This window comes from Ambystoma mexicanum, chromosome 6q, assembly GCF_040938575.1.
Source record: "Ambystoma mexicanum isolate Mex_15411 chromosome 6q, UKY_AmexF1_1, whole genome shotgun sequence".
Lineage (NCBI taxonomy): Eukaryota > Metazoa > Chordata > Amphibia > Caudata > Ambystomatidae > Ambystoma > Ambystoma mexicanum.
Genome location: NC_090937.1, coordinates 117,019,439 through 117,034,530, shown reverse-complemented (window position 1 = coordinate 117,034,530; position 15,092 = coordinate 117,019,439). Strand labels below are relative to the sequence as shown.

Below are 15,092 nucleotides of genomic sequence, written 5' to 3'. Positions count from 1 at the left end.
TCAAAAACAACATGCTAAAATAACAACCACTACTATTCCTCAGCCCACTATTTATTTTCTTTTACTCTGTTTCACAATAAAAGTGGTACCAGTACCTCCTCCAACTCGGGGAGACTCCCTACACTTCTGTTTTCTTCTTCCGTAACATACTCCTTAAAAATTCTGTAATAATAAAAAACACAAAAACACACCCACACTATACAACTAGCCACGTTCTCTACATGCTCACAACCCACAATCTTTCCCAAATACCCTTCCCCTACTTGTGCAAGTGTATACTCACATAAGCATGTTCACCTGAACTCCTCTGTCACAGGGTTCCAACACCGGCCTGCACACTCTCTGGAACAATGCCCCACTTCAAGGAGCAGACAGGAATTCTGCAAAGACAGCTCCTGCAAACCTCTGGGATCTACATGTTTTGGGACTGGTCGCTGCAGGTGGGCCCGGCCCCACAGGAGAAGCAGCCTGGAAGCCTCCATCAGTGCTGGGTTGCTGGGATCACGTTGGTGTCACCAAATGAAGGCATTTCCCTGCATGCTCACATCAGAAAAAATACAGCCCGCTAGGGAAAAAGGCCCAAGACACTCTTGCAAGGATAAAAAGTATTTATTTCTACAAAAATAAGAATGCATCAGCAAATAACTCTACTCTGAGGTCCGTAGGCATGTACAGTGCATAATAAGCACAAAAGGCATCACTAATGACGTCACACTATAAAGTACTATTCTACAATAACGTATTGGCAGAGGCCTATAGATGTAGGGCCTGCTTCATATGGGATGCCGGGTCATTGGTCCATCTTCATATGTCCATCTCTGTTCACATGGGTGCTGCTGGGCTTGTCATCCGTGGTGAGCTAACCTAACAATGAATTAGCTACAATTAATTAGCTACTCTAACACACATTGTTATTCTTACGATTGGAACAATGCACCTGGCAGTTACAGGGTTGGGGGAGAACCGGGGTCACATACCTTGCATGCACTTCACTCATTCCAAGCCAGATCAGCAACTCCCATGGTCCTCCACCTTAGTTTTGAGTTGTAATTATGATGCTACCTTGCACTTCGCAGCACAAATCACTTGACCTATTCCTGAAGGCATGATAGCCTTACCTTCTGATCTTAGGGATGGATTGAAGGGTGTAAAGGTTTTATGGTAGGTGTTCTGGGCTTGGATGGTACTGCGGCTTGTGGGAGGCATGGGAAGAAAGCATGGCAAAGCCATATTTCTCATGTGGGGTTTGTTGGACGCAGGAAGGCCTTGCAATCTGAGGGATGGTGCTGCCCAGAGGCGTTCTGCTCAGCTCTCATGACCTTGCAGGGATCATTCTTCCCAGGTACCAGGGCCTGTAACTTTGTGAAAAATGGAGGAGGTTGTGGATCTCGCAGACCTGGCCAAGGTGGGGGTGGCGTTCGCAAGGGGTCTAATCCTTATACACATAATACTGTTCGCTGCACTCGGGCTTAACTTCTAAGATGGCTGCCGCTTGCCAAGATGGCGTTTACACCTGCACCTGTCATGTATCTTATATTGCATGCACTTAGGTGCTTGCACCCCCATTGCTGTGTACCCCAAGTTCCATGTATGCGCTCTATTAGCGTCTAGTTCTTGTTCAGTTTTGCCTAGGTCTGTGGGAAGACCCTAGCTCCTTCCCAAAAGCTTTTGTTGGACAATCTGCTTACTTTTTGCCCGTTTTAGCTTTATGATTGAGATCACTGCTTGTATAGTAGTAGTGTGGGGCTGAGGATGACCTTAGGAACCACTACTCACCCCAGTACTCCATCAAAGCAATGGTAATTTCGTTGCACTAATGATGCATAATTATTGCAGTGGTAGGCCCTTCAGGTGGAAGACTGTTCTGAAGTCCATTCCACGCTGCTCACAGGGCAAGTGAATTGTGTGTTCCCCTTTGGCGCCTATTAATTTTAATGGGACGTGCAACTCGGGTGTGGCATGCCTTGTTTCTTTATGTTTTGTCAACTATGTTATTCTGCGTTACTTTGCGCTCTTTTAGTTAGACGTGCAAGGTGCCAGCATGCCAACAGGATGCCCTTGGGAAGAAGCAGCTTTTTTTCTTGCTTTGGGGGCAAATCCATAAATTAATCGTCAGTCCCATGCAGTCAGTGTGGATAGTAAAAAAAAAAAGAAATCTCGTAGGAGCATTACTGGGTTGAATGTTTGCTTTGCCTCTTTAGTTTGAATGCTGCACAATTACAGTCTGTTTCATAAAGGTGTTTTTTTAAGCAAACATTCACGGGACATTTTCGACGTGCGCATTGTTCGTCATTAAAATACCTCGGCTCTGACTGAAAAGTCACGCAGCACCGTAAAGGGGTCTGGAGATTAGCGCGCGGCCAAAAGGTAGGTGCCGCCTCGCCCACTTTCTTTCCACCTGCCTGTGGGGGGAAAAAATCTGGATTTCTCTCGGAAAACATCATAATTGCCCTTCTGTGCCTGGCCCTCGAGAAAGCGCTCCGAGCATCTGTAGAGCTGGCAGCTGAGCTGTGTTTCCAGGCAGGCACGGCCTCGCAGGGTAGAGAGAGAGAGAACCAGCCCACAGGCGTGTGAGGGCAGCCGAGAGAGCGCTGCGCTCGGGAGACCAGTGACACAGGGCTGAGGGGAGGAGAGCGGCGAGCGGGGTTCCGTGTTTACGGCCGCAGAGCAGCCCGGGGAGACCACGGCGAGGAGGGCACCGAGAACCCTCAGCCGCCACCGTCCTTCTGGGAGAGCTGGTGGCTGGAGCGACAGGGCAGTTGAGCGGCGAGCTCGCCCAACACCACCGCAGGGTGAGTAATCTGCCGCTTCCGGCTGTCTGGGGGGGGGGGGGCAGTACCTCCGCGCCACTGCGCGCTGCCTGCCGTGCCTGTCTAGTTATCGTAGTGCCGCGCGCAGACTTGCGCTGTCCTGGGGGCCCGAATGTTTACATGGGAAGAGCGCAGCTACAGGTGGCCGGGCGCTGCTGGGTCTAGACAATGCCCAGGCGAGGCACCGGGGATAGCATTTAACCCCACTGTCAGTTGTAGCAGATCGCCCAAGGGTGCCTTTTCTTTGGGACAAGGTACTTAGCTGGACTTTTCCAATTGCATATTCAGGAGAGCTGGAAGCACAAGAGTGCGCTGAAATTCCATAATGGAACGAGGTGCCCATGCTGGGAAGGGATGGATCTGGCAAGCCATTCTGGAACAGCTCTGTCAAAACCCTATGGCAGTAGATTTTTAAATGACTTTCGCTGTTTATAAGAAAAGAAAAGTGATTTTGTTTGCCACTGCCCATAGTGACAGGGTCCAACTGATGGCTGTTGGTTGGTGCCTAATTTGTGGGGGTGTTTGCCAGGGCACAACCCCAGCACTTATTTCTGAGCCCCAGCACTTACTGTCTCAGCCTCAGTTTGATGACGATGTGGTGTTTTGGCAACTTTATTATTTTAACTGTCAGTGAGTCGTGGTCACACAACAAGCAACAGCGCTGTGCACTGGCCAGGGTGTCTGCATCCTGTACGGCTCACTCCTATTCATGAGCTTAATGACCCAGGTGGGCAGGGCAGTGCTAGTTATCCATTTTCAGGGATAACAATGAGTTGGTAGGTGCTATTGGTGTTTGTGCTGGTCGTGCCACACGTTGCTCCAGTCAGCCTGCATGATAAGGGTGCAGCTCCGGGACTGTAAAAACCAGCAGCACTGCCACAGCAGTGTGGGTTGACAAAAAAACAGGACAGTCGCCAGCTAGCAGGTGCAACATTGGGGAAAGGCCAGGGGAAAGAACTTGTTTCCTTGGCCTTTTCCCAGTGTTCCCTAATTTACCACCTCTATTCCTGTGGCAGACTGCATACTCCTGTTGTGTCTTTTCAGTTTTTAATGTTGTCTTCCTCCCAATGTTGGTTTTGTTGGGGGCGGCTTGTTTTGTGTCTTGGCATTTTCATCTTGTTACTTGACTGGCACCTTATCCCTTTTCAAGGTCGATCAAAACAATTTTCTTTCTAACTGTTGTCCTTTGGTCTTCTTGCTCTCTGTTTCTTTCTATTTTTTCCATTATTTTCTGTCAACATTACGATTATTGTACCAATTCATTCACTTTTCTAAAGCGCCTTAGGCGCTATAGAAGAAAGATAAGAACAAAACAAACAAGCCTACCGCTGGAGAGGGGTGGCTGTCATGAGTGCCAATCTGTGCAAGGAGGTCTTGATGCAGTGTCTGACCAACAAGTTCATCAGATCAGTTAAGATTTTTCCTGAATTTTTCCATCAATTTACTCAAGGACGCAAGCGTGTTTGCTCTTTTTTCTGTGGCTATATGGCCAAAATGTTCCTATTGCCACCTTTGGAATTAGAGCCAAGTGTTAACAGTGTTGTGTTTAAGGAAGCTCTTAAAAATGTCTCCTATTTCAAGACACAACTAGTATGTTATGGGATTTTAAGTTATGTTGATTGGTATCTGTAAATCACACATATGCCGGGCGTGGTGGCGCGCGCCTGTCATCCCAGCATGAGTGCGGGAGGCTGAGGTTGTGCATGGGGGTTTGCGGCTGCTGTTCGCATCCAGTGATGATCTGCTAGTGCTATCCTGAGCATATTCTGCGTAACCCCAAGTGAAGGGGCCTGTGGTCTGTTCCTGGTGAACCCCGAGAGAAGAGGACTTGTTTCTGTCTCAAGTGGGATCTAGCAAGTACACGAGCAGTGAGCTGGGCCTCACAGCCATAACTTCCCAAAAAATGCTGTTGACTTGGGCATTGTATCCATCACCCCCAATTAGCCGATGGGAGTTTCTGCTTTAACCCCAAATACGCAGACAGTGTGCGGAGCAGCTGTGGGTGGGAAATGAGAATTTGCACTTTTGCAGGTCTTCAAATCACAACTAAATCAGCGCAGGGCTCTGACAAAAGGAAACAACCTCTCCAGTCTCCCCTCAAGCAGCAGCCTCTTTTCCTACATCCATGGGCATGGCAGTCACCGTGACCTGCTTGCCCTCTTCTCCTTTTCACTTCTCGCCTCCATGTTTGGCTTTCAACAAGACTCCAGTTTTCCAGACATGACTTGAAAAGTACACAAATCATAAGAACCCACTCTGACAAATATGGAAGTAATTACAGAAATATGTTAAGCAATAAGCGCCTGGTTGTAGCATTATTTCCCCCATCTTGAATGTTAGACTGCTTTTCGGTGTGAGCCTAAAAAGGGCCTCTGCATGTTCTGAATGTACTTTAGAGATTTAAAGACTTGCAACAAAAGATAATGTGTAATAAGATAGCCTTGCATGCTTCATATATGATATGAAGAAAACTTGACATTCTATATAGAGTAAACACTTTCTGGAGTGTGAAATAAGCCAGAAGGAAAATAAAAGGGGCATCTTAAAAAAATAAAAAATTGGAGACACATTTATATTGGCATAGATGCGGGTACGTAACTGGTGCCTTGTGCGCGTTTTGAGAATAAAAGTGCCAATATTACAGTTCTTTTTTCCAAAATGTTAAAAGTTGATTTGGTCCAAAACAGTGATTACTCAAATGAACTGGCACTTAAAAATAGCTTCCCATTTAAATGCTGGGCAATAACAAAGCGTGTTAAGCAGTAAAGTATTTGTGAGGCCACAGTGGGACCTGCTGTGCCTTATGCGGGTTTGAAGGGTGGGTCTTGTCTTTAGGGCTTCGCAGGTGCTTGGGAGTCAACAGGCAGGATCAAGGGCCACACACTTAGAAGTAGGGCAGCTCCTCTAGAATAGACTCCTTAGTGTTTGGTACACACGTGTCAGCTGGGGACTGCGGGCACCTATGAGCTAGGGGTCCCGGGCGGCAACACAGACTACCCATGCCTTGTGCCAGCACTGATTCCATTGCTTAACCGGTGGACATACTCTGCAGACATAACTTATAATCACGGCTCCCAAACATGATCAACGTTGTGTGATCCTTGCAAGGCATTATATCTCCATGTGCCCTGGTTCTCAACCTGCCGAAGATGGGAGTTCGTCCTCACAAGATTTATGTGTATAGTCTCTAAGAAAGTAAGCATTCCTACTGGAGCCCCTGGACACAGTAACATTAGATGTAGCATTAGTTCACGAGTGGATGGGTGGTTGCATAAAGCAGTTGTGGGAAGAGTTGGTGGTAGGGGGGATAACACAGTGACTGTGTGCTACATATTGATTGATGGACACATTTTTACGACAGTTATACAGCAGTCTGTGGTCAGGGTACAAGGACCCCAGCTGCGACTAGAATGGGTTATCCACGTGTGTCCACAAGAATGAAGCACTGGGTTTAATCTAAGTAAAAAGCACCATATGCAGAAGTTGCCCATTCTGTTCCCAAAGATGCAAGATGAGCAGACATTTTACGCGTGGTAGTGTAGTGGTAGTGTAACCCCCTCCTTTGACAATCCTTTGATCAATCCTTTCAAAAATCTCAAATAGCTAAGAAGAAGCACCCACATCCTTTGAATCTGTGACACGGTGGATTTATTCGAAAGGTACAATCAAATGGAAGAGTTACAGTCTACATGTGTTTCGTGACTTCCGCGCACTTCTTCAGGAGTCGAGTAGTGATGGTTTGCAACGCGTGTATCCCCGTAATCCCAGAGGTGAACAAGCTCCCGCTTTTTCTCTATGCAATTGGTAGTAATAGGTAAAGGTGGTCGAAGTCTCTCCACGCGTGGTAGTTTAACCCCTCCCTTGACAATCCCTTGATCAATCATTTTGAAAATATCAAAAAGGAAGGAAGAAGCGCCCACATCCTTTGAATCTGTGACACAGTGGATTTATTCGAAAGGTACAATCAAATGGAAGAGGTACAGTTTACAGGTGTTTCGTGACTTCCAGGCACTTCTTCAGGAGTCGAGTAGTGGTGGTCCGTAATGCTTGTATCCCCGGGAGACATCATAATCCCAGAGGTGAACAAGCTTCTGCTATTTCTCTATGCAATTGGTAGTAATTGGTAAAGGAGGTAGAGGTCTCTCGATGCGTGGTAGTTTAACCCCTCCCTTGTCTCCCTTGATCAATCATATGGAAAATATCAAATAGACATGAACAATCACCCACATCCTTTGAATCTTTGACACAGTGGATTCATTCTAAAGGTGCATTCGAATGGAAAAGGAACAGTCTGCAGGTGTTTTGTGGTTTCCACGCACTTCTTCAGGAATGGACTAGCGTTTTTATGTAAGCCCCGGGTGTCACCATAATCCCAGAGGTGAACCGGCTCACACTATTTCTCTGTGCAATTGGTAGTAATAGGTAAAGGAGGTAGAGGGCTCTCCACTGGTCCTTTTTTTCTGTAGGGAGTGGTTTGGGAATCTAAGAGGAACCTTAGCTTGCAGGGCCGTTTTTTCCATTGCATGCACGGCTTTTCAGCAGTGTTGTCCAGTGTGGCTCACCATGGCAGGCATCATTAGTCTTTGGGTTTCTTGCATATTTCCACCCACGCCGCAGTATGAATGTTGGGTTTCAGGGGGGAAAAGGGGGCGATTCTCCTGGAAGGTGCTCCTGGCGGGCCTGACACATGCAATCTGCTCCTTCACTGTGTGTTTACCCTGCATCGCTCAGGAAGATTAATGCGTTGCTGCCCCAGAAACACCACCTTTACCAAATGAAATATATCAGTTGACAACCCTGACATTACTTCGTTTAAGTTAAGAAAATATGGACTTTGGCACTGGACTGAGTTTTTCTTTCTCACTGGTGGCCACACAGCCCTGAGGTGTGACACACAACGGCACGCACACACACACGCGTATGTAGTTGTTGTGTGGGTCTAGTAAAAGAAGTGCGCTTTCTAGCATGTATTGAGACAGATTGTTATAACACACGTGTTTGTGTGTTTTGTACATTTTTGGTTGAACCTATATTTACTTTTAATCATTTTTCTGGGGCTTTATAAAATAAAAGTGTGTTGCTGCTTGGTGCTGACTGATGTCTGTTTGTGTGTTTCAGTTGTGGAGTGCCCAGATACTCTCCGGGGTGCAGTGTGTGGTTTGTGTAACTATCCCATAAGTGATTCATGCATAATGCATTTGAGCATTTTGCACCCTAGGTTCTTACATGTCATGAGCAGCTCCCAGAATCACCCTGCCCTGAGGAATTGCTGCTCTCAGCGCAGGGCATCACCAGCCCTCCCTAGGATGAGGATGTTAATCTGGCAGCAGTGGCCTTGGGATGGATAACGAAACATTACAGCAGGCGCACATGCAATTTGCACTTATGCAACCACATTAGTGCCAGAACGGATGCTGTGCAAAGTTATTTGCACTGGCGCTATTGCAAAACACCCTGAGTACATGAACGGAAGATAGCACAGGGGCAACGCGCTGGTCTTGGAAGCCAGGATCCGCGCTTAGAACCCAAACTCAGGTACGGTATTGGGCGTGTTATAAAAAAAAACAATTAAATGAAATACAGTTCAACAAGAGGGAGAAGTTAACCATTTAGAAACAGTGGATTCATTAAATGACCATGACAAGAGATTTGCTGGCAATGCTCTTTATGAAAGGCAGTGTGTGTCTCCTGTTTCTGTGTTTGTGTGGGGGCTCAATAACCTGTTTGCAACAGTTAGCCCCGTTGCGAGCCTTTCTCTAGTCATGGATGGACTGCTCCAAGCCATCCCTCATGCATTAGGTCTCTGGTGCCACATTTAGCTTTGTGGTCCCATCTCGGCTGGGCTGGGCTGGGCTGTGCTGGAATGGGACTTCTTGTGGTGCAGATTGCCGTTCAGAAGAGGCATGAACTGGCAGAACTGAGCGCTGACTTGCTCATGAACAGTAATGGTGCTCAGAAGGTTTAATATTGTCCCAACTTTTATGACCCGATTCATGGACGTTTTTGCACGGTTCAAAGTGTCTTTACACTGCTGAAAAGTGACTTTGCACTGCCGACACAAACCCTGATTCATGGAACTGTGCAACGTGTATTTTTGTAGTGCAAAGTCAGTGCAAAGTCATTTTTGCAGTACAAAATGACTTTGCACTGACTTTGCACTGTACAAATACACTTTGCACAGTTCCATCAATCAGGGTGTGTCGTCAGTGCAAAGTCACTTTTCAGCAGTGCAAAGTCACTTTGAACCGTGTACAAAATTCCATGAACTTGGCCCTTTATCTCTGACTCTACTCCAAATCATGGGTCAACGGTGAGTACCAAGCACAAACCCACAACAAGCAAAGTCAGAGCCAACAGTGTCTTCTTTTTGTAGGCATGGGATAGATATTTTCCTGGCACATCGATGATGGTTCTACATGGCCATAAAACAGAAACAGCTGGAAAATGGTCTGAGTACCAGAGCATATGATGTCAGCCTGGCAAATGCCTATCTGAAACCTACATGCACGCCAACAATGGAGATATGTCAACGCTTGTTGTTAACACGATTTCAGTGAAAGGAACAGATGCAAGGACACATGAAATTCTTATAGATCAAGTGACTGAACGCATATTTGGTTAAAACGGGTTAATTACACTAGGTTCTGGTTTATAACTGGAACTAAGCAATTACCTCTCAGAAGGCTGCTTAGAAATAGCACATGCAGGCCCTATACAGCACATAGTTTGATGTTACTTCTTGATAGAGCTAGCTCAAAGTGATCCCATGAGGGTACTGCTTTGAGTGGGAGGGCAGGCATTGGGTGGGAATGGCTATAGGTGTTTGTATGGTCATGAGCTGACAATGGGTGGCTAAATAGCCAATCATTTCCCATTGGTTGTGCTCCTTCCTCACATCCCATCCCATCCCCCTCCTCTCTGTATTCCAATGCAATAGCTTCGGTTCACATGTGGCATTGAAGCCCCACCTAATAGCCAAAATGAAACATTTATTCCAACCTTAGCACCTTAAACTGGCGTTTCCACCGGTGGACAGGCCACGCTTGCCTGGTGTATGCCAGTGTCTGACGCTCTGACAGACAAGTCAATCACAGAAGGGTCACGCCTTCAAGCTCTCTCTCACGGCCAACAGAAGCTCTCTCTCAGGGCCAACGGTGTGCAACAGAGCCATGAGTATTATGAGTATTAAGAAACATTTTAAATTCTTCTAAGCGCTAGCTGTGTGTGTGCCAGCCATGCACAGACGCTTTGCCTGAACCATCTGCCTTCCTATGGACAGCACCATGGCTTGCTGCACGAAGTAATGTAGCAAACCGGATTGCAAAGTTAGCACGCTCGCTCCCATCCTGAATTACAGTGTATTCTGCAGTACTAAACACACACATGCTATCCTTTAGAACTTGAATCTCTTACTACTACCAAACTTTAGCATATCAGGATATCGACTGGCCGCTCCCTGGTGAACCTGCTTCTCTTGTCCAATTTGTATCCGTCAACCTAGTGGTGCAGTTTAGTGGTGCAGTTTAAGTCCTTTTGCTTTGCAGAAGGAAACACCGTTTTTATTTCCATGCAATGCAGGTGTGAACATTTAACTTTTATTGTTCAGAACGCATGCAACTTAACACCTAGAGTTTACCGAATGAGCAGTAGTGCTTTCACAAAATGATTGGGCTTTGTAACTATGGAGTGCCACCACGTATTGCGTGCACCGTGATGACGTAATCTGAACAGTACCCACGACTTGGTGCACAGACTAGCGATGTCTTACCACAGCAGACAAGTGAACCTACTTTCTGCTGGCCCAAAATGCATGTGTCATATACAACCGTCCCTTCCCAGTGGGCTGCCATCATCCACCCCGCCCTGGGTGCCAGTTGACGAATCACCACCTATTTCAGATTGGCGACTAGCAGGCCAGATGAGCAGTGCTCTATTTTAAAACAATTCATATGCAATACTAAAGGACTTTACTTGTGCCAAGTTCCACTTCAGCCGTGGTCTGGGCCTGTTAAGCATCTCAATGCATGGACAAAATGCAAACTTTAGGTTAAGTAAATGATCAGAAGTGGCATACATGGAGATATAATACTCGATGGTGTGTAGGTTATCAATTGATATAAAGAGCAGAACTAGGTTTGCTTTGCAGCTAATTGATGTAGGGTCAGTTTCATCGAACATTTAGGGGCCGATTCATGGAAATATGCGCAGAAATCCTGCAATTGCCGGGCGCCAAGAAGGACACTGCACGCGTCTGCGCGCAGAAAGAAAAATGTGCAGCCTGCGTATTCATGGAATTTACAGTGGAAAGTAACCGTATTCGCAAGTCACACCAGGAATGCCCTGACATGCCCCATGCAAAGCATGAACAGCCAGAACATCTACTGTTACGTGTTCCCCCGGGAGCGAATACACACACCCTTCAAACATTGTGTGGGGTCCCCCGCAAGCAGGCCTGCGACTCAGGGACCCTGTGCGGGGTCCCCTGTATCTGTATCCAGCACTCCGACAACATGTGTATAAAAAATCAAAACTGCAATAACTAGGGAAATCTGCATTACGAACCCCCGTAAAACATTCCTAAATCACATCGGACCCCAGTTGAGTACACCCGGAAATCCGACATGCAACCACACCTGCGTGCATCAAATCCTAAGCACAATTGTACTTACGCCTGCCCAGGTGGCGGATTATATAAATGACGTGCGTGGCCATTTCCCAGCCAAGACGGTGCACGATCGAATCCATGAATTCTGGGCGTACCAGGGACTGCCTGCAGGCCGTCCCTCGGTATGCCCACATTTTCGGCAACTTCTTCCCCATTTTTGGTGTTCCGCCGCCTTCCCAGCCCTCTGCGCAAGCCAGGCCCACCCTCTGCTCGTAGTCTGGTGCAAGGCCCTCGACGGCTCGCACAGAGGTGACGAGCCAGCACGAACTCCACGCAAGTCCAGGAAAAGTACAGCACATTCGATTCCATTAATCGATGAAGGCGAATTTGTGTGCAGTTGCATGCACAAGTACCCTTTTTTAAGTGCAGATAATTCCATGAATCAGGCCCATGTAGGCTTTGCGCCACTTTTGCACCAGTGCACTTTGCATTGCAAAAATACACTTTACACCACTCTGTGAATCATGGAGTTTGCACTGTGCTAAAAGTTCAATGAAAAGGGCCCTTTATATCTGAGTCACCGTCAGAAGCTGCTTGCCTACTCCCGCCGAGAAGCACCAGAAGTTTGTAGGCATCTGGCAAGGTCCTGTCAGACACAACCTCCTACATCTCCCTGCCCATAGCCAATGGGGGAACGAGCCTGGGTCACGACCGAGCAGCGGGTTAGCAGCATTATGACCTGCATGGTAGGCATGGTTCATCAGTTCTCCTCTCATTGGTCCTTGGCCCTCTGGGATGGTCTATTATACCAGGGCTTATAGGGGGGCAGTGATCCCTGGAAAGAATTGCTCATGGGGAATAGTAGTGTTTTTCCCATTTGTGTTTTGTTAACAAGTATTAACTGCATTAATAGTGATCTTTCCACTGAGTGTGTTTCCAAAGTTTCAGAACCAATCTGCGATCTGCTGCAGGGAGAAGTGTGTGCGCCTAGGCTGTGTCTGGTTGATACTCCGTGCGTTGCCATTTTTGCAGGACACAGCCGCCCCACTACAGTGCAACTGGAGCTGACTAAAATAATCAGGTGCGGCACTAAACTTCCTAGTGCAATGTCAGACGTCACACAGGGACATGGACAGTCAAAAATAACGCAGTACACAGGGCCGTGAATAAGGAGAAGAGGGCCAAAAAGCAGATTGGGCTGTCTCTTCCGCCGGTCATTAACAACTGATAATGGCCTCAATCTTCAGGATGGCAAGCCACACATGAGATAGGGACCTGCCAGGATCACTTGGGCATTACGTCTGGCGACGGCCTGCTCTTCGCTGATGCTCCAGACATAGAGGTGCGATGGTACTGCCGTGCGTGTGGAGGCTGGCCTTGCTTCGGAGCATGGTAGGAATGGCATCACGATGGCAGCCTGTGGTTCTTTGAAACAGCTTGACGTTTGCAGCATGGCATTGATCATATATGGTGCAGTTTCCTTTGCTTTGTGGTGAACACAGCACCACCTTTGATCCATTGCAAATACTTCATAGATCTGCCCTAAGCGGCTAACCCACTTCTCAAGATCCCGAAAATGTAGCAGTGTGTGAGGTAGTATTTTTAATTGTTTTATTTAACCTTTCACTGGACTTGAAATTAAGGACTGAAACAAGAATATTTGTAGTGCCGTTGGCAAGAGACATTTTCTGTTGACATTTCTAGGGAGTTGTTGATGTATAGAAAGACATGATGGTCACGATCTTATTGGTTAATAGCAGCACTTCTCAGTAGCAATATTAAGAATCACAATGAGTGTAATGTTAACAGCGTGCCGTCCAATCAGATTACTGAGAATTCTGCCCATGGCTGCAGGTGCAGGCCCTCCTCTACAATGCTCTCATAAAAGCCACACAGAGGGCGGGGGAGCTGGAGGAAGAGATGGCTATGATTGCAGTGTTTCATTTGTAAAAATAATGAGTGCCAGGGCCCAAATATTTTCCAGCACTCCTGCAACACTGCGGGTGGGCAGTTCCCCACCACTGCTGTCAACACCCATAGCTGCTCCCGACAGTGTCGACATATTTGGGGTTACACTGCAGCTCAACATATTTGGGTTTCCCCTTCTCATTGTGGTTGATGGATACACTGACTATCACCAGTTCAAAACTAAAGTGAGCCTGAGACAATAAGTGCCGGGGCTCAAAAATAAGTGCCAGAGCCGAGCCCTGGCAAACACCCACAGAAATTAAGCACTGCTATGAGAACAGTGACACAGGCATTGTTGAAAAGTATGTTTCACAACGGTGGTATTCAGTAATAACTATATCTTGTGGTTTCCAGTATCACAGCAATTTTATTATGTACCAACTGTGCCCAGTGTAAGCACATTTTGTGGTGTTTTTATTCTAAACATTTGCGTGAGCTGCTTGGTATTTTTTTTATTTTTGATTTTTGCTGGCACTCTAGGCTGGGAGCTCCAGAGAGAAGCCGCCTGACCCAGCGCAGGCCTAAAGGGCCCGGGTAGCCTGGAGTGAGCTGGCAGCGGGGCCGGCCAGTGCAAATTGATAAATCGGCTCTCCCAGGGCAGGCCTTGCCTCCTTGTCTTGAAGTGCCGCTGTGTGCTCACTGTCAAGGTGCTGCTGGCAAATTGAGCTTGACAATAAGAAAGCAGGCAGTGTGACCTGGGACACAGAGTACTCCTGAAGTCTTTTAAGGCTTGGCATTTTCATCCTGCGGATAAATCCCATAGAGCGTGGGCACGCGGGCAGCCTGCTTTACCATCCAACAGCACTTGAGCTCTTCCCTTGCTTACTTGGTTTTAGGGATTTCTTAGGAGTGCCTCATAAGAAAGTATCTGCTTCTCAGCGCATTTTAACCCTATGTCTGCTGGGGTTCTTTTAACCGGATCATCAGGTGTTGTTTTTAAAGCATCTTCCCTTTTGCTTTTATGAATATACCATTATAATACCAAGTGAATCATAATATGCATACAATGCATGCAACACAAGATAGTCATTATCCTCCACTTGGGACACCACAGCTGGTCTATTCTATCATCCACTTGTGATGTCAGGGAGGCTTTGCAACTGGTCTATTCTATTCTATCCTCCACTTGTGATATCAGGGAGGCTTTGCAACTGGGCTATTCTATTCAGGGAGGCTTTGCAACTGGTCTATTCTATTCTATCCTCCACTTGTGATATCAGGGAGGCTTTGCAACTGGGCTATTCTATTCAGGGAGGCTTTGCAACTGGTCTATTCTATTCTATCCTCCACTTGTGATGTCAGGGAGGCTTTGCAATTGGGCTATTCTATTCAGGGAGGCTCTGCTACTGGCCTGTTCTATTCTAGCCTCCACTTGTGATGTCAGGGAGGCTTTGCAATTGGGCTATTCTATTCAGGGAGGCTTTGCAACTGGGCTATTCTATTCAGGGAGGCTTTGCAACTGGGCTATTCTATTCTACCCCTCATGTATGATGTCAGGGAGGCTTTGCAACTGGGCTATTCTATTCAGGGAGGCTTTGCAACTGGGCTATTCTATTCTACCCCTCACTTGTGATGTCAGGGAGGCTTTGAAATTGGGTTATTCTATTCAGGGAGGCTTTGCAACTGGTCTATTCTATTCTATCCTCCACTTGTGATGTCAGGGAGGCTTTGCAATTGGGCTATTCTATTCAGGGAGGCTTTGCTACTGG

At 47.0% G+C, this 15,092-nt stretch overlaps 1 protein-coding gene across 1 annotated transcript in view; it reads left to right on the top strand.

Annotated features, from left to right (window-relative positions):
* The first annotated feature begins 2,350 nt into the window (after nucleotides 1–2,350).
* BMPR1B (bone morphogenetic protein receptor type 1B) overlaps nucleotides 2,351–15,092 on the top strand; it is a 492,338-nt gene continuing 479,596 nt past the window's right edge. Inside the window, exon 1 of the mRNA XM_069630552.1 lies at nucleotides 2,351–2,792. The gene's annotated coding sequence lies outside the window, so the exon portion shown is untranslated. The remainder of the gene's footprint in view (nucleotides 2,793–15,092) is intronic.